This window comes from Schistocerca serialis, chromosome 12 (assembly GCF_023864345.2).
Source record: "Schistocerca serialis cubense isolate TAMUIC-IGC-003099 chromosome 12, iqSchSeri2.2, whole genome shotgun sequence".
Classification (NCBI taxonomy): Eukaryota; Metazoa; Arthropoda; class Insecta; order Orthoptera; family Acrididae; genus Schistocerca; species Schistocerca serialis.
In genome coordinates this window covers 18046273-18068593 of record NC_064649.1, presented here as the reverse complement: position 1 = coordinate 18068593, position 22321 = coordinate 18046273, and the positions used below count along the sequence as shown (strand labels likewise).

General features: G+C 45.1%; 1 protein-coding gene across 1 annotated transcript in view; it reads left to right on the top strand.

The window, feature by feature from the left end:
* LOC126428279 (putative defense protein 3) overlaps positions 1-22321 on the top strand; it is a 147032-nt gene that overhangs the window by 40936 nt on the left and 83775 nt on the right. The window lies entirely within an intron of this gene.

Genomic DNA, 22321 nt, shown 5'->3' with positions numbered 1-22321 from the left:
TTCCAATGAATCTCAGTCTGGCATCTGATTTACCGACGATCAACATTATATGATCATTCCATTTTAAATCGCTCCTAATGCGTACTCCCAGATAATTTATGGTATTAACTGCTTCCAGTTGCTGACCTATTTTGTAGCTAAATGATAAAGGATCTATCTTTCTGTGTATTCGCAGCACATTACACTTGTCTACATTGAGATTCAATTGCCATTCCCTGCACCATGCGTCAATTCGCTGCAGATCCTCCTGCATTTCAGTACAATTTTCCATTGTTACAACCTCTCGATACACCACAGCATCATCTGCAAAAAGCCTCAGTGAACTTCCGATGTCATCCACAAGGTCATTTATGTATATTGTGAATAGCAACGGTCCTATGACACTCCCCTGCGGCACACCTGAAATCACTCTTACTTCGGAAGACTTCTCTCCATTGAGAATGACATGCTGCGTCCTGTTATCTAGGAACTCCTCAGTCCAATCACACAATTGGTCTGATAGTCCGTATGCTCTTACTTTGTTCATTAAACGACTGTGGGGAACTGTATCGAACGCCTTGCGGAAGTCAAGAAACACGGCATCTACCTGGGAAACCGTGTCTATGGCCCTCTGAGTCTCGTGGACGAATAGCGCGAGTTGGGTTTCACACGACCGTCTTTTTCGAAACCCATGCTGATTCCTACAGAGTAGATTTCTAGTCTCCAGAAAAGTCATTATACTCGAACACTGCTGGTGAAACTTCCTGGCGGATTAAAACTGTGTGCGCGACCGAGACTCGAACTCGTCACCATTGCTTTTCGCGGGCAAGCGCTCTACCAGAGACGAGATACTGGCAGGAGTAAAGCTGTGAGGACCGGGCGTAAGCCGTGCTTCGGTAGCTCAGATGGTACACCACTTGTCCGCGAAAGGCAAAGGTCCCGAGTTCGAGTCTCAGTCGGGCACACAGTTTTAATCTCCAAGGAAGTTTCATATCAGCGTACACTCCGCTGCATAGTGAAAACCTCATTCTGCAATACTGCTGGTTTTAAAACTGTGTGTTTAAGTATTAAATATGCACATACCGGCCTATAAAAAAATCGGCTGCACATTGTAAATATACTGCTGGTTTTAAATATGTGTGTTTCAGTATTGTCCTTGACTGTGAGTGTTCATCGGAGGTGAGGCTATCATCTGGAGTGCCCCAGGGAAGTGTGCTAGGTCTGCTGTTGTTTTCTATCTACATAAATGATCTTTTGGATAGGGTGGATAGCAATGTGCGGCTGTTTGCTGATGATGGTGTGGTGTACGCGAAGGTGTCGTTGAGTGACTGTAGGAGGAGACAAGATGACTTGGACAGGATTGGTGATTGGTGTAAAGAACGGCAGCTAACTCTAAATATAGATTAACGTAAATTATTGCAGATGAATAGGAAAAAGAATCCCGTAATGTTTGAATACTCCGTTAGTAGTGTAGCGCTTGACACAGTCACGTCGATTAAATATTTGAGCGTAACATTGCAGAGCGATATGACGTGGTACAAGCATGTAATGGCAGTTGTGGTGAAAGCGGATAGTCGTCATCGATTCGTTGGTAGAATTTTGGGAAGATGTGGTTCATCTGTAAAGGAGACCGCTTACAAAACACTAATACGACCTATTCTTGAGTACTGCTCCAGCGTTTGGGATCCCTATCAGGTCGGATTGAGGGAGGACATAGAAGCAATTCAGAGGCGGGCTGCTAGATTTGTTACTGGTAGGTTTGATCATCATGCGAGTGTTGCGGAAATGCTTCAGGAACTCGGGTGGGAGTCTCTGGACGAAAGGAGGCGTTATTTTCGTGAATCGCTATTCAGGAAATTTAGAGAAACAGGATTTGAGGCTGACTGCAGTACAGTTTTACTGCCGCCAACTTACATTTCGCGGAAAGACCCCAAAGATAAGATAAGAGAGATTAGGGCTCGTACAGACGCATATAGGCAGACATTTTTCCCTCGTTCTCTTTGGGAGTGGAACAGGGAGAGAACATCTTAGTTGTGGTACGAGGTACCCTCCGCCACGCACGTCCCCGGTAGCTGAGTGGCCAGCGCGACAGAATGCAATCCTAAGGGCCCAGGTTCGATTCCCGGCTGGGTCGGAGATTTTCTTCGCTCAGGGACTGGGTGTCGTGTTGTCCTAATCATCATCATTTCATCCTCATCGAGGCGCAAACCGCGGAAGTGGCGTGAAATCGAAAGACTTGCACCCGGCGAACTGTCTCCCCGACGGGAGGCCCTAGTCACACGACATTTATTTATTTAGTATTGATTTATTATTGGATATTCTGTGTATGGACAAGCTACACTGAAGAGCCAATGAATCTGGTACACCTGCCTAATATTGTGTAGGGCCCCCGCGAGCACGCAGAGTTGACGCAACACGACGTGGCATGGACTCGACTAATGTCTGAAATAGTGGTGGGGGGAACTGACACCATGAATCCTGCAGGGCTGCCCATAAATCCGTAAGAGTACCATGGCCGCCTCTGAACAGCACGTTGCAAACCATCCCAGATAAGCTCAAAATGTTCATCTGGTGGCCAGCGCAAGTGTCTAAGCCGGCCCATGTGGCCGAGCGGTTCTAGGCTTTTCAGTCCGGAACCGCGCGACCGCTACGGTCGCGGGTTCGAATCCTGCCTCGGGCATGAATGTGCATGATGTCCTTAGGTTAGTTAGGTTTAAGTAGTTCTAAGTTCTAGGGGACTCAGGTGTCAAGTACCATAATGCTCAGAGCCATTTGAACCATTTTGCAAGTTTTTAAAGTCAGAAGAGTGTTCCTGTAGCAATTCTAGACTTGTGGGGTCTCGCATTGTCCTGCTGGAATTGTCCAAGTCTGTCGGAATGCACAATGGACATGAATGGATTCAGGTAATCGGACAGGATGTTTACAGACCCTCTACCAGCTGTAACTTTCCCCTGCTGACAAGCAGGATCCATGCATTCACGAGGTTGTCTCCACACTCGTACACGTCCATCTGCTCGATACAATTTGAAACGACCTCGTCCGATCAGACAACATGTTTCCAGTCATCAACAGTCCAAAGTCGGTGTTGACGGGCCAGGGCGAGGCGTAAACCCCTGAGTCGTGGAGTCGTCAACGGTGTACGAGTGGATCATCGCCTCCGGAAGCTCATATCGATGATGTTTCATGGTTCATGGTTCGCACGCTGACGCTTGTTGATGGCCCAGCATTGAAATCTACAGCAGTGTGCGGCAGGGTTGCACTTCTGTCACGTTCAACGATTCTCTTCAGTCATCGTTGGTCTCGTTCTTTCGGGATCTTTTTCCGGCCTCAGCGATATAGGACATTTGATATTTACATATCTCTGTATTTGAATATGCATGCCTTTACCGGTGGGCATTGAAGTCTCCAGTTAACAAAAATGGTGCAGGTAGCTGAGCAATAAGTTGCATCATGTCTGCCCTGGTAACGGCAGTTGACGATGGAGTGTAAACGGTACAAATAGAAAATATAAAAGTGGGGAGAGTAATGCGGATGGCGACTGCCTGCAGGCCGGTGTGCAACGTGATGGGATCGTAGTAAATATCATCCCGGACCAGCAAAATAACCCCTCCATGAGCCGGGATACCTACCACAGGGGGTAGGTCAAAACGCACAGAGGTGTAGTGTGCCAAGGCAATTTGATCGCATGGGCGTAGCTTCGTTTCCTGGAGGGCTACAACGAGCGGACGGTGCAAGCGGAGCAGCAACTTCAAGTCCTCTCGGTTGAAGCGAATGCTGCGAATATTCCAGTGAATAAGTGCCATCGTAAGAAGAAAAGGAAGATGAAAGAAGGGGTCACCTCGAAGGCCGCTGAGGGCCTGGCTTCGAGTGAGCACTGCCGCCGCTATCAGTAGGCGGACAGTCATCGTCCATTGCGTCTATAGGTTCATCGGCCATCGTGGGAAGATGGCCGGGAGGGGGAGCTTCCTCCGCCGGTGAACGGCCAGATGTTCGGCTACCAGCGGTGCGGCCAGGCGAAACGGATGACGGCCTGGGGGCGGCAACCGCTGGGTGGCGCAGGAGAAGAAATGCGCCGTGGCGGAGAAGGAGAACTGTGCTTCCTATGTGCCTTTTTGGAAGGACGTGTAGTGGAAGTACCGGTCGAGGGCTGGGAGGTCGAGGTACGGAGGAAGTCTGCACGGGATGGTTCCTTCTTGAAGGCCCGTGCATCTGACTTCGATGTCTTCGTCTTAGCAGAAGCTGAGGAAGGTGCTCGTGTCTGTGGGGTGATGGGAGCAAGAGGAGACGTCGACCGCGCGATCTTAGCACTGGCCGAACGGACGACCGTGGTGCTGAAGGTCAGATCGCATGTCTGGGTTGCCACCTCCCTGGTAGTCCGAGGAGAGGCGAGGACAGTACTGTATTTCCCCGCTGGGAGCAGCGTGGGCTTCCTACTAGCCAATAGCTTGCGAGCAGCCAAGGTGGACACTTTCTCCTTGACCCGAATTTCTTGGATACAGCGTTCTTCCTTATAGACAGGACAGTCGCGGGAGAATGCGGCATGGTCACCCTGACAGTTCACACAACGAGGAGACGGAGGTGGACAGTCACCCTCATGGGCATCCCTGCCACAAGTGACACATTTAGCCGCATTGGAACAAGACTGTCGAGTGTGATTGAAACGCTGACACTGGTAGCAGCGCGTAGGTGTCGGGACATAGGGGCGAACAGAAATAACCTCGTAGCCCGCCTTGATGCGCGATGGCAGCTTAACACTATCGAAGGTCAAGAAAAGTGTCCGGGTCGGTACAAGAACATTGTTGACCTTTTTCATGACCCTATGGACAGCCGTCACGCCCTGCTCAGCGAGGAATGATTGAATCTCCTCGTCAGTCAATCCGTCGAGGGAGCTAGTATAGACCACACCACGAGACGAATTCAAAGTTCGGTGAGCCTCCACCCGCATAGGGAACGTGTACAGGAGTGTGGCCCGAAGCAGTTCTTGCGCCTGAAAGGCGCTCTCAGTTTCCAGTAATAAGGTACCGTTATGCAACCTGGTACAAGATTTGACAGATCCGGCTATGGCATCTACACCCTTCTGGATAACGAAAGGGTTGACAGAGGAAAAATCCTTTCCGTCCTCAGATCGAGAAACGACGAGGAACTGTGGGGCAGGCAGTAGTACTTTTGTCACTGGTGGCTGGTCACGTTTCCGTTTTTGGGCAGAAGTCGAGACAGATGGAGTGAAATCCATTGCGGAGGAATCCCCCATGATTGCCAGCGTCTCCGATGGCGCGCTCCTTCCTTGTGGGGACCCTCTCAGAGGGCACTCCCGCCTTAGGTGAATGTTTACACCTCAGGTCACACCTCCCGAGAAACAGACGGAGGGACCAATCGGCATGGTCAGAAGGTATCAGCTCAGGCAATCACCCCTCCCCGGGCCTGGCCTTTACCAGGGGGTACGCGCGTGCCTTACATGTCTACCCAGGGCGGGGAATTACGCGTTACCCCGTCACCGGCTACGCGTGCGAACGCGTGGGTCGGCCTTCAGGCACGCACAGGGAGGAAGGAAGAAGAGGAAAAAGAAGAGAGAGAGGGAGAAAGAGGACAGACTGTCTCAAACGCCGAGGCGGAGACCAGAGAAGGCAAGGAGAAGAAGGTAATGAGAAGGCAAGGAGAAGAAGGCAATGAGAAGAAGGCAATGAGAAGAAGGCAATGAGAAGAAGGCAATGAGAAGAAGGCAATGAGAAGAAGGCAATGAGAAGAAGGCAATGAGAAGAAGGCAATGAGAAGAAGGCAATGAGAAGAAGGCAATGAGAAGAAGGCAATGAGAAGAAGGCAATGAGAAGAAGGCAATGAGAAGAAGGCAATGAGAAGAAGGCAATGAGAAGAAGGCAATGAGAAGAGGGCAATGAGAAGAGGGCAATGAGAAGAAGGCAACGAGAAGAAGGCAATGAGAAGAAGGCAATGAGAAGAAGGCAATGAGAAGAAGGCAATGAGAAGGCAAGGAGAAGAAGACAAGGGAAAGAGTAAGGAAGACAGAGAGGTGGAAAAGAGCAAAGAAAGGAACCAACCAAAGGAAGGAAGAAACGAGAAGTGAAAAAGCAAAATGACCGCAAATAGTGGTCGTGGAACCGTCCGTCTCCGGACGCAGGCGCTAACGACCCCATTGAGGGGGTGGGACTCCTTTTAGTCGCCTCTTACGACAGGCAGGAATACCTCGGGCCTATTCTAATCCCTGGACCCGCAGGGGGGGATTTTATGCTTCTGAAGAAGGCTAGATTACTCTAGCTGAAACCTGGGTAAATACCATTTCACAACTGAGGCGGATTTTTGGCGTATTATCAGAGTTGCTGACAGGTCTGGAACATGTTAAAAATTCCTAGATGTTCTATTATAATTTCAAGACAATAACATCATATATTTACCGAAAAAAATGTAAAATAAACATATCGGTGCTGGATAGTGCAATTTAGATGTCGACATATTGGGGAAAAGCTTTTATCGATATACAGGGTGATTCAAAAGGAATACCACAACTTTAAAAATGTGTATTTAATGAAAGAAACATAATATAACCTTCTGTTATACATCATTACAAAGAGTATTTAAAAAGGTTTTTTTTCACTCAAAAACAAGTTCAGAGATGTTCAATATGGCCCCCTCCAGACACACGAGCAATATCAACCCGATACTCCAACTCGTTCCACACTCTCTGTAGCATATCAGGCGTAACAGTTTGGATAGCTGCTGTTATTTCTCGTTTCAAATCATCAATGGTGGCTGGGAGAAGTGGCCGAAACACCATATCCTTAACATACCCCCATAAGAAAAAATCGCAGGGGGTAAGATCAGGGCTTCTTCGAGGCCAGTGATGAAGTGCTCTGTCACGGGCTGCCTGGAGGCCGATCCATCGCCTCGGGTAGTTGACATTCAGGTAGTTACGGACAGATAAGTGCCAATGTGGTGGCGCTCCATCCTGCTGAAATATGAATTGTTGTGCTTCTTGTTCGAGCTGAGGGAACAGCCAATTCTCTAACATTGCTGGATGCGTGCTACATTTTCATCACTCGTTCTCGGCCGTTCAGAACTTTTCCCTTTGCACAAACACCCATTCTCTGTAAACTGTTAATATCAACGTTTAATACACCACCTATCAGGAGGTTTAACACCATACTTCGTTCGAAATGCACGCTGAACAACCGTCGTCGATTCACTTCTGCCGTACTCAATAACACAAAAAGCTTTCTGTTGAGCGGTCGCCATCTTAGCATCAACTGACGCTGACGCCTCAAGCGAACAAATGTTCAACTAAATGAAACTTTATAGCTCCCTTAATTCGCCGACAGATTGTGCTTAGCTCTGCCTTTTGTCGTTGCAGAATTTTAAATTCCTAAAGTTGTGGTATTCTTTTTGAATCACCCTGTATATCGATATTTTAGTAAAAATTCGATATATTGATATTTTATCAAAAGCCCTACTCCACACCAGGTCTGCTTCACGTGAGCCCCGCCGACACTGCCTCTCGCACAGTTACTCTCCGCGGACGGGAAGTATCATTCGCTGCACTGTCCAACACGCATCCTCCACCAAATGATCAAATTCTCTTCCCTCCTCTACAGACCAAAGTCTTACTTACCATTCACTCCTCACCACCTCTGAGACTGTGCCGCTTGTAAGCTCTCTGCTGACAATCTGTTACCAAAATTTAATTAATTTTCGGCAATTGGACTGTTTTAATCGATAGCAGAGCGTTCCCTGTATTCACTTCTAGCAATGACCATAATGTCATATTACGACTCTGCACTACTGTCGACTGCAATAGTATTGTACTACGGGCCTGTAAAACAGTACCGTCAGTTTCATACAGTCTCTCATCTGACATATCCAAGTCAGCTGTAAGGGCGAGGAGCGTACAGTATGCTGATGTAAGACCTTTTATGTCCGCCAGTCTCCGTTGAAAAATGTGTGACGTCATGGAGTTTTCCAGCTTCAGTCCCTGTAGTTTAATGAACTTACGATAGGTGGCAGCACTTCTAACAACCCTACCACAACAATGGTAAAATTTAATTATGATTGTAGTGTTTCTCACGCTGCTAAATATTGCATTTTCCGGCAACAACAAAGTTACATTATGTGGCAGGTGTCATTAGAGCACAGTTAATAAAGTCATTTCATGAAATAATGGATAAACTAGGCACTCATCTTTTCGTGTTACCCACTCTGGTCTCGTTGTGAACTCATGGCTCAATCGTCGAAAATCTAGCTAGTGATGATTCCAAGCTCGGATGCAAAGAGGCCTAGGTGTTATTCAGCGATATTCAAAAGTTTTATAGATGCGTTTCATAAACCATTCTTGAAGATTAAACTTTTGCAAGTTAGCACAATGGTGATGTAAAAAAGTAATCAGCACTCCGAATTTAACTTACACTTCTTTTTTATTACTTTTGTTGCAATACCACGTAGCTCACAAAACATCACTTCACAATATAAAACATACTTGAAAATATCTTCCTCACTTTTAAAGTTCACATTTTATGAACTGACTACAATTTGCGTCTTTTCAACATGACGCCCAAGACTTTAATCTCTAATAATCGCTTACGCGCCCAAAAATCAGAGTTAGAAGTACGTCAAAGATCATAGCGACAAAAAGTAAGAATTCACATACGAATAATATCATTGCAATATAAACAAATCGATGTATCAAAGTACGTCTACATTAATGAAATCAGATCTGAATGTTGTATCAGAAATATGTTAACCACTTTACAGAAACACAGTAGAATATTGCTGGTATCGAGAGGTTGAGGTGAGGTGCCGTAATGGTTACGTACTTCAAGTACCATTACACACTGCACGTAGCCTTTAAAATGGCGTCTGTAATCCAGGTGCATTCCAGGCAGAGACAGCTGTCACTGAGTTTCTTTCGGCGGAAAACGGGAGGATGACAGATATTCTTAGGCGCTTGTAGAATGCCTGTGGGGACCTGGCGGTGGACAAAAGCGACGAGAGTCTTTGGGCGAGGCGTCTGTCATCACTGAAGTAAGGTCCTCCCCATGTCCCACCTGCCAGCTGGATGCAGCCTTCTCTGACAGCGGCCATGTTGGAACGTGCGGACACACTCATTCGAGGTGATCGACGGATCACAATCAAACACCTCGCTGCACAACTGGTGCTGACTAACTCGTCCACCAGTATTCTGAGACGTGTGCTCACTGGGTTCCTTGCAGCATAACCGAAGACTACAAACAGCAACAAAGGACCATCTATGTGGAACTGCTTGTGGTTTATGAGGCTGATTGTGACAGTTTTTTGTCGAATGTAGTCACAGGTGATGAAATATGGGTTCATCAGTTCGAACCGGAAACAAAACCACAATCCATCGAGTGGCGCCACGCCACGTCTCCGCCAAAGACAACGTTTAAAGCCGCATCCTCAGCAGGTCTAGTCTAAATATAGATAAATGTAAGTTAATGCAGATGAATAGGAAAAAAGAATTCCGTAATGTTTGAATACTCCATTAGTAGTGTAGCGCTTGGCACAGTCTCGTCGATTAAATATTTGGGCATAACATTGCAGAGCGATATGAAGTGGGACAAGCATGTAATGGCAGTTGTGGGGAAGGTGCATAGTCGTCTTCGGCTCATTGGTAGAATTTTGGGAAGATGTGGTTCATCTGTAAAGACCGCTTATAAAACGCTAATAAGACCTATTCTTGAGTACTGCTCGAGCGTTTGGGATCCATATCAGGTCGGCTTGAGGGAGGACACAGAAGCAATTAAGAGCCGGGCTGCTAGATTTGTTACTGGCAGGTTTAGCCGGCCGGAGTGGCCGTGCGGTTCTAGGCGCTGCAGTCTGGAGCCGAGCGACCGCTACGGTCGCAGGTTCGAATCCGGCCTCGGGCATGGATGTGTGTGATGTCCTTAGGTTAGTTAGGTTTAATTAGTTAAGGCGACTGATGACCTCAGTTGTCGCATAGTGCTCAGAGCCATTTGAACCATTTTTACTGGCAGGTTTGATCATCACGCGAGTGTTACGGAAATGCTTCAGGAACTCGGGTGGGAGTCTCTAGAGGAAAGGAGGCGTTCTTTTCGTGAATCGCTACTGAGGAAATTTAGAGAACCAGCATTTGAGGCTGACTGCAGTACAATTTTACTGCCGCCAACTTACATTTCGCGGAAAGACCACAAAGATGAGATAAGAGATTAGGGCTCGTACAGAAGCATATAGATAGTCATTTTTCCCTCGTTCTGTTTGGGAGTGAACAGGGAGAGAAGATGCTAGTTGCGGTACGAGATACCCTCCGCCACGCACCATATGGTGATTGCGGAGTATGTATGTAGATGTAGAAGTCTGTGCACGCGAGACGAGCTCACTAAACTTCATTGGGATGTTCTTCCTCGTTCACCCTACAGCCCAGATCTCGCACCTGCCGGCTTCCATGTCTTTGCTCCGACGAAGGATGCACTCCATGGGAAACAGTACATAGATGATGATATGAATCTTGATGCAGCAAAACGTTGCGTCCAATGTCGACCAGTAGAGCCGTGTCATGCTGGCTGGCATACAGACCGTCCCAGTAAGGTGGTGGAAGACCATCACACTGAACGGAGGCCGGCCGCGGTGGCCGAGCTGTCCCAGGCGCTTCAGTCCGGAACCGAGCGACTGCTACGGTCTCAAAAAAATGGCTCTGAGCACTATGGGACTCAACTGCTGTGGTCATCAGTCGCCTATAACTTAGAACTAATTAAACCTAACTAACCTAAGGACATCACACACATCCATGCCCGAGGCAGGATTCAAACCTGCGACCGTAGCGGTCGTTCGGCTCCAGACTGTAGCGCCTAGAACCGCACGGCCACTCCGGCCGGCGCTACGGTCTCAGGTTCGAATCCTACCTCGGGCATGGACGTGTTTGATGTCCTTAGGTTAGTTAGCTTTAAGTAGTTCTAAGTTCTAGGGGACCGATGACCTTAGTCCATAGCGCTCAGAGCCATTTGAACCATTTTTGAGACCGACCCATCGCTGAGTACCGCACTTCCAGATGCCAGTGTGGCGGTGCTCCATCCTGTGTTGGTAAATGAAGTCGTTGGAATCGGTCTCCATCTGTGGGAAAGAAAACTTCTCAAGCATATCGAGATATGTGCTTCCTGTAACTGTTCTCGGCAAAGAAAACTGCACAAAACACACAAAATTTTGGAGAGTCCCTATCATGTTGTACAACTTCATATGGTTGTTCCGTACCCCATATTTTCACATTGTGACGGTGCACCTTTCCGTTTAAATGGAATGTTGCCTCGTCACTAAACATTAAAGAAAACTGTCGTCGTCCATCTTGTCAAGAACTGAATTCTAGAACTCCTCACGTTGTTGTTCGTCACCTTGACGAAGAGCTTGCAGTAGCTGAATTTTGTACGGTTTAATGTGCAAAAGTCGACGCAACACGCGTCAGACGGACATTGGGGGCGAGTTGAGCTGTCGAGCTGCACGGCGAACGGATTTCTGCGGACTCCTTGTAAAACTATGGCGGATGCGTTCGACGTCTCTGTCAGACACTCGGGGACGGCCCGGCGATTTGCCTTCACACAAACAAACAAACTGTTTCTCGGAATTGTTCATGCCATCGTGTAATTCTCTGTGCTGTAGGAGGATCCACACCACACCTAGTACGAAAGTCACGCTGAACAGTTATTAAGGATCCGCACTGCCCGAAACGTAGAACACAAGACGCTTTCTGTCGCGACACCATTTTTACTAGAACTGAAATGGGAGCACACAGCGGGAGCCATGTAAAACTCGAGTGTTTGCTCTTTCCAACTGTATGTTGTTCACGCACATATCTCAAATAACATAATAGTTATGATTTTTTAAAAATCGGTTGACTCTTTTTGATAGACCCTGTAGTTTCGAAGTCATAGAGCGATTGGTGAACAGAGGGTGTGTCAGCGATGTTCCATTGCTTGGTTGCACAGGGCTCAACAAGAGGCAAGGTAGTTAACAGTACTAGTTACTCCCTTCCCTTAGCAGGGACAGACCCGCTAAATTCTTCGGACACACCAGTACTTTTCTTGTGGACACCCCAAGTGTGGTACAGTATATTCATTCAGTTGGCTGTTATAATTTGTAATTAGCCGTAAATTCGTTATTTCACCTTCTATTAAATTTCAGATTTTGCTTAGTACTACATCTAAGTACTTATTTTCGTGGTTGTAGTTTGGTTGTATTTTATTAGTTTTTTGTTTAAAAGTAACTTTGATTACAAAGCCTTTGTCCATGAGTAGATGCTTCCAAGTGTAACTTAAGATCAACCAGCTGAGTCTTTCATTTTTTTGTTTATTCCTAAATTCAAATGCCTATTCGTTCAGGAAACTTTTAAGCTCTCATACATCAGTATTAGTGCGATTTTAATGTGTTAGTTGATGCTTTAGTCTCGATCTGGCACTGTAGTCGATCAAAGCTCATCCTAGGCACTTGACATGTTCACCAACAAAGGATAAAGACTGAAGAATGAACGAACACACTGATATCACACGGATTCTGACATGAAGAGTTTTAAAAGCTTGCTAAATAAACATGCATTTGAATTAAGGAGCATCTCATGGACAAATGCTACGAAATCAAGACGCCTTCACACGCGAAAAAGCATGAAATACAACTGAAAATATATCTACAACTCTTATTTAAAAGCCTACGAACATCAACATCGAAATGAGAGGAATTCCATCTTACGTGAAGTACGTATTTTGACGCGTTAGTAAAGGCACATATTCTAGCAGAACAGGTAAAGTATCCTCTAAGAAAGTATGGTAAGTCTCTTCTCTCATCCTTGGTTCTACAATAAGAAGCGCTAACAAACAGTCATCAACAATATGTGCCTAAATGGAACTCTTTGTTGATGTCGTGATCACACAATTTCGTGAGGATTCTCGACAGTCCGCAATAAGGAATAGGAGTGGTTCCAAAATTGAACCTTGTGGGACTCCCTTCGTGATTTCTCCCTTGTCACTAATATTATATTCCTCAATATGTGAGAGACATTTCCTGAAAATTTGGCCATGACTTTTTGTTATGCACTGTATATGAAGATGTAGGGTCGAAATGGATAGCTCTGTGTTGAAGTCCGCGGAAGAAGCGTACAAACCTACCTCGCTCACAGAGATTTGTTTATACAAATAAATGTTAGCGATATTCCAGTGCCTAGAGCTCATCAAACCGATGGAAATAATGAGTGCGAAATGAGAGTCGAGGACAGAGAACGTCCGGAAACGGTGCGGCTTTGAAAGCAGAATGATGAGTTACTTAACAGCGTTGCAGACTAATGCTCGTTAGAAAACGACGTGAGCGCTTATAAACGGAGGCCGCTTTCTCCACATGCGTTCCGCTAGCCGGGAACAGAGCAGCCGCTCGGAGAGATTGCATAAGCAGAGATAATCGTGAGCCTAGTTTGCAGCAGATCGCCGGCTGCCAGACGTAATAATAATACCAGAAAAGCGCGCCCACAGAACGGAGAAAGTTGACTCCGGTAACGACGCCACAGATTCCGCACCGTGGAGGTAGTTACGCATCCCGCCGCCTGAGGCGCTACACACAGAGTTGCTCAAGTAGTTTCCTCTGCAGTCGCGAAGAATGCGCTGGCCGTCGTGCCCGTTACACCATGTGGGACTGTGAACATAGTCGCATATGCTAGTTTTCTTTTGACTGTGGTTGTGAAATCATAAGTGTCAAAAAATGAGTTTCACATTGCTGTACGGCACCCGCATCATTCTAGCACACCCTACAGCAGATAATCCTAATTCACTTCACCCGAATCATGCATAACCAAAAATGTATTGTATTGTATTGTATATTTATTGGTCCTGTGAATCATACACTGTACAGGGGTATATAATGATATAGGACAAGTCAAATAATTTGCAATAAAGTTTAACAGAAAATCTGTTGTATGGTTTTTAGTATATAGAATATAACTAACATATGGAATTAACATTTCACAAATAAATTTTACACGCACACATTTCATACTTTCGGCCTTGATTATACAGACACACACACATATATGTAATAGACCACATATAATACACATGTATACATTTCTTATTTTGGCCTTAATTGTATAAAATATTTAAATTTTTCACATATTTACATTGTAAATAAAAATTCATCAACACTACAGAAGCAAGTAGTCACTCACTGCAGTTTTGAATTTATGCATGCCAGTTATTGCCTTAATTTTTTAGGTAGTTTGTTATACGGTTTTTATTCCTGCTTGCAAGGGTCCTTTCCGTTTTAGTGTTGTATGTGGAAACTGCATATGTAAATCTTGATTATTCCTTGTGTTGTATGAATGGATGTTTTGGTTTCTTGGAGCCATCTATTTTCATCTACGATTTTCCTTATAAACATTATTGTTTCTAGGATATAGAGGCATGGTAATGGAAGAATATGAAGCTTTTTAAATGAGGGTTTGCATGAAGATCGAGGTGCTGAGCTTTCCATGGCTCTTATAATTGTTTTTGTGCAATAAAACAGCTTTTGCTGGGTGGTGAATTTCCCCAGCAAATTAAACCATATCTTAGTAGTGATTCTGCTTGAGCATAGTACACATTTTTTATGGCTTGCATTGATGTGCATCCAACAAGAATTTTTACACTATAACAAATGGTATTTAATTTACTACATAGGTGTTGTATGTGTTTCTGCCATCTTAGGTCATCTTGGATCCAAACTCCAAAAAATTTGGAGCTATTTACAGTTTCAAGTCTTTTGCCTAACAGTTCTATGGTTGCAGTTAAAGGCTGTTTATTCTGCACTGTGTGTAGATGCATAGTGTTTGTTTTATGTGTGTTTATTATTAAGCTGTTCATTGCAAACGATTCTGATACATGTGAAGTGCTCTTTTTTATTTCATTTTGGACCTCTTCTGGGGTCTTTCCTTTGATAAGTGTATTTGTATCATCGGCATATTTAATGTACTTATAGCTAGGGCTGGATGGTTCCAGGTCATTTACAAACAGCAAGAACAAGATTGGTCCCAGTACGGAACCCTGCGGCACACCGTATTTAACACACTGCAGTTGGCAAATGCAAAATTTGTGCTTGCCGTTTGCCATACATATCATTACAGGATTTCGATTTTACGAAGAGTACTCCACGGCATTGGTCCCTTACCTACCTTGTATTTATCGTGAATCTCTCACCAATCACAAAGTTCCAAGCGACTGGATAAAAGCGCACGTGACTCCCGTATATAAGAAGGGTAAAAGAACGGACCCGCATAATTATAAGCCGATATCCCTAACTCCGGTTTGCTGCAGAATCCTTGAACATATTCTCAACTCGACTATAAGAAACGTTCTTGAGAATGAGAGGCTTATGTCCACGAATCAGTATGCTTACGCTGGTGCGAAACGCGGCTTGCCCTTTTCTCACATGATTACTGCGAACTATCGATGAAGGACAACAGGAAGACTCCATGTTTCTAGATTTCCGGAAGGTATTTGATACGGTGCCACATTGCAGACTTAACGAAAGTGGCTTTAAGACTTCCTGAATAGCAGAACCCAGTATGTTGTCCTCGATGGGAAGTCTTCATCAGAGACAAGGGTATCGTCTGGAGTGCCCCAGGGAAAAGTGAAATCCGCTGTTGTTCTCTATATTCATAAATAATATGGCGGACGAGGTAGGCAGCAATCTGCGGTTGTTTGCTGATGATGCCGTGGTGTGCGGTAAGGTGTGGAAGTTGAATGACTTAGACAAAATTTCTAGTTGGTGTCGTGAATGGTAGCTCTGAATGTGGAAAAATGTAAATTAATGTGGATGAGTAGGGAGAACAAGCTGTTTAAATGCCTGGGCGTAACGCTGTAATGCGATAAGAAATAGAATGAGCATGTAAGAACTGTGATAGAGAAGGCAAATGGTCAACTTTGGTTTATTGAGACAATTGTAGAAAAGTGTGGTTCACTTGCAAAGGAGACCGCATGTAGGACTTGGTGTGATCTGTTCCTGGGTATTGCTCGAATGTTTGGGATCCGTACCAGGTCGGATTAAAGGAAGACATCGAATCATTTCAGAGGCGGGCTGCTAGATTTATCACCGGTAGGTTCGAGGGTCATTCAATAATCAAAGAGACAAATTGGTCTGGAGAAAAAAGCGTTTACAAAACAATACTTTTTCTACTTTCCAACATAATCCTCGACCATTTATACACTTGTTCCAACGGGCTACAAACTTTTTTCTTCCGGCTGCGAAGAACTATTTATCTAGATGTTTGAACCAATGTCGCATAAACTTTTTCACGTTGTCCTGGAACCTCTTCCCACGTAATGCCTCCTTCAGGTCACCAAACAAATGTAAATCACCAGGTGCTAAATCAGGATCGTAAGGGGGATGAGGCAGTACTTCCCAGCCCATTTTGTCGATGTTTTCACGGGTTAGTTGAGCAATATGAGGACGTGCGTTGTCTTGCCAGAGAATCACACCTCTCCTCTGACATCCACGACGTCTCCCTCTCATGGCTGGCTTGACCTTGCTTAAAAGCAAATCCGAGTAATGATGCCTGTTTATTGGACGCTGCTCTTCGAGATAATCACAAAAAAATTGGACCTTCAGCATCCCAAAAATCCGTCAACATGACTTGTCCTGCTGATGCTTTGGTTCTGAATTTTTTCTTGACAGGTGAGTTGGTGTTCTTCCACTCAGTGTTTTGTCTTTTTGATTCTGCCTCATAACAGTGAGCCCAACTTTCATCACAAGTTAAACTTTTGTTGAGGAAGTGGTCACCTTCTCTTTCATAACGTTTCTCTAGCTCTGTGCTCTCTCAACCTTGTTTCCTTGTGTAGCCGCGTCAACACCTTTGGGACCCATCGTACACGTGTTTTGCGGTACTTCACCTTGTTACAGTTAGTGTTATGAACTGTACCAGTACTAACTTGAACCTTATCAACTATCATTTCCACAGTCACAGGGCAGTCGGCACGAATGATGTCATCAATTCGACTTTCAAGTGAGGGAGTTGAAACTGCAACTGAACGGTGTTCGTCAGTCACTGAGTCGCGACCATTTTTGAACTGCTCTACCCACTTGTAAAAATATGCACGATTCATACAACCTTCACCGTAAACATTAGACATACCACAGTATATATTTATTGGTTTCGCGCCTTCAGCAATTAAAAAAACGAATAACAGAGCGTTGTTCAACTAATGTGGACGTTTCAAGCGGACTCGCCACCTTCAAACGTATTTTTGAGCTTATAAACAATCTGTCATGCTGAAGATTAGATGGGTGGATCACATAACTAATGAGGAGGTATTGAACAGAATTGGGGAGAAGAGGAGTTTGTGGCACAACTTGACAAGAAGAAGGGATCGGTTGGTAGGGCATGTTCTGAGGCATCGAGGGATCACCAATTTAGTATAGGAGGGCAGCGTGGAGGATAAAAATCGTAGAGCGAGACCAAGGTGTGAATACACTAAACAGATTCAGAAGGATGTAGGTTGCAGTATGTACTGGGGGATGAAGAAGCTTGCACAGGATAGAGTAGCACGGAGAGCTGTATCAAACCAGTCTCAGGACTGAAGACCACAACAACAATAACAATTTGTCTCTTTAATTACTGAATGAACCTCGTAAAAAGGATATAAGAAAGTGGTTAACAAAGGAACGCGTCCTATTCTCGGATAACGCGCTGAAACCTCTTCTATATGAGCTTTTTTGAAGAACCAACCCAAGGGCCGTGAAGTATTCCTTCTCTCCACGCGCAATTAAATCCAACAGAGAGTATCTGGTCTGTTGTGAAAGGGTGGGAAGCTTCTAGCAACGTTCTCTGGAACGTAACGTCTGTGAAACATTTGTGCGAGGAGAAATTTAATTAAGTGACTAGAGACGATAGGATTCCAGTGTGCGAACTCGTCAAAAAAGCTTGGAGGGAGAATACATGCAGCAAGAAATCTCATTCGACGATGAAATAGATGAAATAATAATACGTTTAGAGGGCGTAGATAGTGACTGCGAAAGTGATTATGGCGATTCTCACTATGAAGACGACAGAGAACTTGAAGAAAAAGACAAAACCCATCGTATGCGATACTGATAATTTTACGCATATCTATGTCGTTTAACTTATTATGGAATAGGGCAGGGGAAAGTTGTCCATGAAACTTGCAGTGAATGGCTTTTGTGCTAAATCGTTAGTTTTTGCTAGAACGGCATAAAATACGACAGTTTAGTGAACCGTTGTCCTCTGCACCGTTCCCGAACGACCCACGTCTGCTGTCAAACGTCACTGTTATTGTGTGACGTCAGAACCTTTCATTGTGGGCGATCGTGCGGTTGGTGTGCCAGTCACAATCAAGACTAAACGTAAACGCATTTTTCGTAGTTTTTCCAATACCATTAAAACAATAGACCATCTGAGTAAAGGTACTAGTTCCAGAATCAAATTTCCACTCTGCAGCGGAGTGTGCGCTAGTATGAAACTTCCTGACAGATTAAAACTGTGTGCCGGACCGACACTCGAACTCAGGACCTTTGCCTTTCGCGAGCAAGTGCTGTACCATCTGAGCTACCCAAGCACGACGCACGAGTCGTCCTTACAGCTGTAATTCTGCCAGGCTATGCTAAACTATGCTCCCGGAGTGCTGGTTGTGGAAGGTCTGCAGAAGGTGATCTGTGAAGTTTGGAAGGTAGGAGACGAGGTCGAACAAAACGATGTACCTTCTCTTTACGTATTTTGCCTGTGTATGGGACGCATTTTTGAAATTCGTGAAACGTAGCTCATTGCACTCTATGTGAGCTTAATATTTAAAATTTTGTGACAGAATTTTTATCAGTCTTATTCAATTTGTCCCGTGTTAAGAACGTTTTAACAGTGACAAATAACATTCGCGACTGGAGGAAGGGCTGAATCAGTCGCAAATTTTTAATCCGTTTATCGCAGATCGATTTTATTTTCTGTTTCCACTACTGGTGGTTCAAATGGCTCTGAGCACTATGGGATTTAACTTCTGAGGTCATCAGTCCCCTGAACCTAGAACTACTTAAACCTAACGAACCTAAGGCCATCACACACATCCATGCTCGAGGCAGGATTCGAACCTGCGACCGTAGCGGTAGCGCGGTTCCAGACTGTAGCGCGTAGAACCGTATTAGAGCGTGAATACAAGAACATAATGAGAATCAGGCTTAAATATATAAATGAAAACCATATCGCAAATATATCAGTTCGGAAATCTAAATTTAAGTACCACTTATATTTACGTCGTGTTGAGCCATTGTAAGAACAATAGATCACGGTGCCACTTGACATTGAAGCTATCGAACATCAGTTAAACTGAACTTGCTGCTTACATTTCCATCCAGCTAACCTCGGTGTATAATGTCGATACTAACTAGCGCCCACTTTATTATTGTCATTTGCGTCCCACATTTTTTAAATTTATTTAAAAGGTATAATGTCAAAAATATACTACTGCCCATTAAAATTGCTACACCAAGAAGAAATAAAGACGATAAACGGCTATTCATTGGACAAATATTATACCAGAACTGACATTTGATTACATTTTCACGCACTTTGTGTACATAGATCCTGAGAAATCAGTACCCAGAACAACCACCTCTGGCCGTAATAACGGCCTTGATACGCCTGGGCATTGAGTCAGACAGAGCTCGGATGGCGTGTTCAGGTACAGCTGCCCATGCAGCTTCAACACGATACCACAGTTCATCAAGAGTACTGACTGGCGTATTGTGATGAGCCAGTTGCTAGGCCACCATTGACCAGACTTTCCAGTTGGTGAGAGATCTGGAGAATGTGCTGGCCAGAGCAGCATTCGAACATTTTCTGTACCCAGAAAGGCCCGTACAGGACCTGCAACAGGCGGTCGTGCATTATCCTGCTGAAATGTAGGGTTTCACAGGAATCGAGTGAAGGATAGAGCCACGGGTCGTAACGCATCTGAAATGTAACGTCCACTGTTCAAAGTGCCGTCAATGCGAACAAGAGGTGACCGAGACGTGTAACCAATGGCACCCCGTACCATCTCGCCGGGTGATACGCCAGTATGGCGATGACGAATACACGCTTCCAATGTGCGTTCACCGCGATGTCGCCAAACACGGATGCGAACATCATGATGCTGTAAACAGAACCTGCATTCATCCAAAAAAATCACGTTTTGCCATCGTGCACCCAGGTTCGTTGTTGAGTACACCATCGCAAGCGCTCCTGTCTGTGACGCAGCGTCAAGGGTAACCGCAGCCATGGTCACAGAGCAGCTGGTCCATGCTGCTGCAAACGACATCGAACTGTTCGTGCAGATGGTTGATGTCTTGCAAACGTCCCCATCTGTTGACTCAGGGATCGAGACGTGGCTGCACGATCCGTTACAGCCATGTGTATAAGGTACCTGTCGACTGCTAGTGATACGAGGCCGTTGGGATCCAGCACGGCGTTCCGTATTACCCTCCTGAACCCACCGATTCCATATTTTGCTAACAGTCATTGGATCTCGACCAACGCGAGCAGCAATGTCGCGATACGATAAACCGCAGTTTCGATAGGCTACAATCCGACCTTTATCAAAGACGGAAACGTGATCGTACGCCTTTCTCCTCTTTACACGAGGCATCACAACAACGTTTCACCAGGCAACGCCGGTCAATTGCTGTTTGTGTACGAGAAATCGGTTGGAAACTTTCCTCGTGTCAGCACGTTGTAGGTGTCGCCACCGGCGCCAACCTTGTGTGAATGCTGTGAAAAGCTAATCATTTGCGTATCACAGTATCTTCTTCCTGTCGGCTACATTTCACGTCTGTAGCTCGTCATCTTCATGGTATAACAATTTTAGTGGAGAGTAGTGTACATAACTTACGGTGATATTCTAAAATGCAATCATCAATTATCTTAATACAAATAGGAAAAATCAACTTGTACGTGGCGAAAATTAAAACGTTAATAATATTTTTTTCAAAAACTAAAACCAATACTAAAATTAAAAACCGAGTTCCACGTTATGGATACATATCGCACGTTGGGAGCATAATTATCTCTTGCATTGTGTGTGGGTATGGTGTGTATTGATCTGGGGACCTAGAAACGACGGAGAGGCTTCGTCCCTCAATGGTTCACAACCCCACAACAGACTACAGCAGTCCACCCACCTCACCGCCGCCCCACACCGAACCCAGGGTTATTGTGTGGTTCAGCCCAAGTGGACCCCCGGGAACGTCTGACACCAGACGAGTGTAACCCCAAATGTTTATGTGGTAGAGTAATCATGGTGTTTGCGTAGGTGGAGACAGTGTTTGCGCAGCAATCGCCTACATATTGTAACTGAGGCGGAATAAGGGGAACCAGCTCGCATTCGCGAAAGCAGATGGAAAACCGCCTTAAAAACCATCCACAGGCTGGGCGGCACACCGGTCATCGAGACCAATCCGCCGGGTGGATTCGTGCGGGGGACCGGCACGCCTTCCCGTTCGGGAAGCAGGGCGTAAGACCGCGCGGCTAGCCCGGAGGGATCTCTTCCATACTTCCTTACATTATGAAAAGTAACTTATTTTGTTGCCAGGCATAAATCAATGTTACGATTTCAAGGAATATGCAGTGTACAAAATGACTCATTAAATCATGTTGGTCTCTTTTTATAGAAACGTTCATAACTTTATTTGGTGTTAATAATAATAATACGGATGCAGGCGTTGTCAGTAGGTGCTTGGAAAACGGGTTGGTTCACGAGCTATCAGTAATGTTCTCACTTAATGAGCCATCACACAGCACTGCAAAGGGTCATACTTATGAGGTGTTGTGTTTACTTCTTTGGACATATGAAAGCCCCTTCTTTTTATTAGTTAGGAGAGCTTTCAAGAAGCTCCTAAAATTGTGTGCTTCTGGTTGACAACTGCGAACTGAACAAGGTGGCATGGGGGGCAGCTCTGATAACAAAATACTTCCATTTCTTCAAGTAGATCCAAAAATCTGTCCCAATCCCATCTATGCAACAGTTTCATTTGCCATGTCACCATTCCTAGTGCCAACAGAGCGGGCACAAAATTGTATTTTTAAACTATTTTCCTCCACTCTAATGCCAAACGCTCACGAAATCTAATCACAACCCTTCTCCCTGTTTGTCCTAAGCAGTAGGCATCGGAATTGGGCCATTGTAATTTGTGTACTCCTGATTCATGGAGCTAATTATTCCGATATATTTCATTAGCGAACAAATGGCCAAGTTTACTTTCTGATGAAAAAGGAACGATAACATTTTGTTTCTTAAAAACATATTCTATCCTTGTACTGACAGAGTCACAGTGAGGGAATGAAATGAACATGTTGTTGTCACTAACTTTATTAGCCGCA